The sequence below is a fragment of the Zingiber officinale genome, chromosome 1A (assembly GCF_018446385.1).
Source record: "Zingiber officinale cultivar Zhangliang chromosome 1A, Zo_v1.1, whole genome shotgun sequence".
NCBI classification, from domain to species: Eukaryota; Viridiplantae; Streptophyta; class Magnoliopsida; order Zingiberales; family Zingiberaceae; genus Zingiber; species Zingiber officinale.
In genome coordinates this window covers 120,798,293-120,802,027 of record NC_055987.1, presented here as the reverse complement: position 1 = coordinate 120,802,027, position 3,735 = coordinate 120,798,293, and the positions used below count along the sequence as shown (strand labels likewise).

The 3,735-nt window shown below is 33.4% G+C and overlaps 1 long non-coding RNA gene across 1 annotated transcript; it reads right to left on the bottom strand.

Annotated features, from left to right (window-relative positions):
• Positions 1 to 2,043: 2,043 nt before the first annotated feature.
• On the bottom strand, positions 2,044 to 2,885 carry LOC122009575. Its single transcript, XR_006119591.1, has 2 exons — positions 2,849 to 2,885; positions 2,044 to 2,162 (listed from the first exon to the last, which is right to left on the bottom strand). It is a non-coding gene; the product is annotated as an uncharacterized LOC122009575 (long non-coding RNA).
• Positions 2,886 to 3,735: the final 850 nt, after the last annotated feature.

Here is a 3,735-nt window from a genome sequence, read left to right as displayed (position 1 = left end):
CTTCAATGAGTCATTACCCTATTTTCATCAATCAAAATATTCCCTTATTCCAAAAATACCCTTAACTTAAAACTAAAATTTTCTCCATTAATATCAAATATCAAAATATATTTATTTATTTTTTCTTTCATATCACTTATCTCTCCTTATTCTCTCTCATTATATTTTCTCTCATCATAGTTTCTCTCTCATCATTTTATCACGCACTTTCTCTCTCCTTAATCTCTCCTATCACACTCTCTTTCCTCTTTTTTTCTCATTACACTTTCTCTCTCATCATACTTTCTCTCTCCTCAATCTCTTCCATCACACTCTCTTCCTTCTTTTTTTCTCATCACACTTTCTCTCTCATCACACTTTCTCTCTCCTCAATCTCTCCCATCACACTCTCTTTTTTCTCATCACACTTTCTCTCTCATCACACTTTCTCTCTCCTCAATCTCTCTTATCACACTTACTCTTTTTTTCCTCAACACACTTTCTCTCTTATCATACTTTCTCTCTCCTCAATCTCTCCCATCATATTCACTGTTCTCTTTTTCTCTCACCATACTTTCTCTCTCCTCAATCTCTCTCATGACACTCTCTCTCCTTATTTTTTTCACTATATTTTCTCTCTCTTTATCCTCTCCTATCATACTTTCTCTCACATCATATTTTCTCTCATCATGCTCTCTCCAATCACACTCTCTTTTTTCATTTTCTCTCATCAGACTTTCTCTCTCTTCATTCTTTCTTATCACACTTTCTCTCTCATAATATTTTCTCTCTCATCATTCTCTTTCATCATATTTTTCTCTCACATTCATCTTTCTCTCACATCTAATTTTTTCTCTTATTTTCTTTTAAGGATAAAAAAGGAAACTTTGATTTATTCCGATAGAAGATATACAACTAACCAAACATTACTTTTAAGAGTGATATCCATGCTCATATCCATTCCCATTCCACAATACAATGATTCTCATTCCGATTCCTATTCCTAGGAAAGAACCAAATACCCCCTAATATTTAAAAAAAAAAAGAAAATATTTATTCTCATAATAATTAATTTCATCTTCTTTTAAAAATACATCCACAAATTATTATACTCGTTGTGTTTATTTTCATTAAAAAAAGAATGAGAAACAATTTAATAGCTCTCACCATTAAATCTTCGAGTAAATGGAATGCTTGACATTAATATTGTCAAACGAGTCAATCCATGAAATGATTAGGCGAAGCATCAAAACTCCATCAAATGATAGGGCGGAGCAGACAGCCCACCATCCTGACGAGTTAAAAAATCCTCAACCCAAGACATATTGTAAGTCGGACGGACTAACCCACAAATAAACAAGTTGAAATTTTTAAATTTAAATTATGAAACAACCCAGCTTATTGAGTTTTCCATTTTAGAAAAAATAAAAATTCTCAACCCATAGATTAACCCAAACCCACTCCATCACAAGCCGTGGAAATCACAGGCCCAAACAAATCAGCCCACCTATACCGACCTTGAAATGACTTGATAAAATCTAAACCTAACCAGCGTAAATTGTTTAATGAAATGGATGAATCCGAAACTAAAAGCTCTGTTCTCCTCTCCCGAAGTAAACAAGGTTAGGCTAAAGAATGCAAATACAAATAATGGAATATGAATAGAAGAATACAAATACGAGAATATTAATCGAACTAATATTAGTAAGGGCTATTGCAGGAATAGAAATTCATCATTCACATCATATGCATAGGGAACTCAAATCCCAAATGATGTGTAGAGAGACAGAACGTGTTCTAGTTTAGTTATTCAGAATCCAGGATGGTTTGCGATAGATTTTGAGTTAAACCAAGCACTCCAAATTATTACACCAAGTAAAACCATCAGAGTTTTTTCATTAACGAGCTCGTATCCCTCGGCCACCTCCACTGAAGTCAGAAAGAGTAAACTTTGCAGATAAAAAGCCACGAAATCAGCAGTTTCAGATAGATCTGTCTTCATTTCTGATAAAAGAACAAGGCATTAATAAAGCTACCTTTAAAAGCTCTTCTGCCTCTTTTTCAACCATAATCAACTGATGTTCTTCCTTTGTAAACTCCTCTCTCATTTTCTCAGATTTTGCAGAGCATTTAGCTGCATGTTCTTCAATTTCATTCTTTAGCAATATCATCCGAGTATCAGCCTAGAAAACAAGACAACTTAAATACAAATGGTCTGATTTGCATACCATTTGCACGCAAGATCATTTTTCATCACTGCAACCCTTCATTCCTTCAGCCAGTGGAGGTTAAAAGAAATTGTGCTATGCAAGATATGGGTTTGCGTTAGTCCGAAGCAGCTAGCGCTAAAATGATCTAAACCTATAAACATGATTCAGAAAACGATTTGTTTCTGACCTGTGATCATCATAATCAAGTTATTGGCTTCCTGAACAAAATTCTTTGCTTGAGTGTGAGAATAACCACATGGACATATAATCTCCCTTAAAATATATACCATTTAGTAAGACAAACAATAATTTTAAACTATTGCATGCTAGATGCAGAAATCAGGTAACTGAGATATCACCTATTCTTTTTTTAAAAAAAAAATAAACCATCTTTACTTGTTAAACATAAAGCTTAAGCAAAATTCATATGCTTCAATATCAAGAGTGAAGAAACACAACCGCTGAGTCTTTCTAGGATAAAGGGGGCAATATTGACAAAACCTGATCAACTCAGAAATATTTTGATTGAGATTAATACAGCAATGCATTTTTCAATTAGAGCCCTAGACACCAAGGTCAGTTTTTTTTTTTTAGCTCAAGGCAAGTGAGGCTACTGGAAGAGATGCATCAATGAGAAGTCAGAATTGTTAAGAGGAAACCTCATCAATTTTGGAGTGCAAAGAAACAAGAATGCTCCTTTTATCTGGTAGCATTTTAGCATCTTTTCTTGATTGTTCTAGTAGAGTAGTTGACTACTCCAACTTTGAGGCAGATATTTTCTTCATCTCTTCAGCAAGAGCATTAAGTGCAAGTTTTAGATTAGCTTTGTAGTCAACTGCAATTACCTCAGCTGGTGACGATCCTTTAACATTTAGCACATAGTGAAAATCAGTCCCTATCTTTAGCCTGAAATCAGCAACAACAAAGAAAACCAGTCATTAGTCTAGAAGAAGAAAGGACCGTAATTATCGTCAATGGAGAGTATTACAACAGATATTCAATAAGCTCGAAATCTTGGAAGGTTACTCTCCCTCATCTCTCACATCTAAAAAATAAATGACAGTCATTCAACCTCCTCGGAAAAAAAGAAAGAGAAAAGAAAATGCAACTGTACGAAAACCAAACGTAAGTTCAGCAAGCTAAATATTTCAAGATGTAAACTCCCAGATGGTCTGGTAGCATCTAGATTCTATATCTTACAATAACAATCAAGTTTTATTCCACTAGATAGGGTCAACTATATGAATCCTTTTATATCATTAGGCTCTATCTTTTACTATATCATTATCTATACTTAAATAAATTTTATCTTATTTTATTATTACTAATCAAATATTTTTTTGTCATCCTCTTCCTCATTTGATATGTATATTTATTATAATTTCACATCACTTAACTGGAGCATTTATTGATCTTCTAAGTACATGTACGTACCATCTTAATCATGTCCTTTGGAGTTTTCTTCAACTCCGACTTTCTTTCTAATACTCTCATTTTTTATTTTATTCATTCTCATATGTTCACACATCCATCTTAATATTTTCAT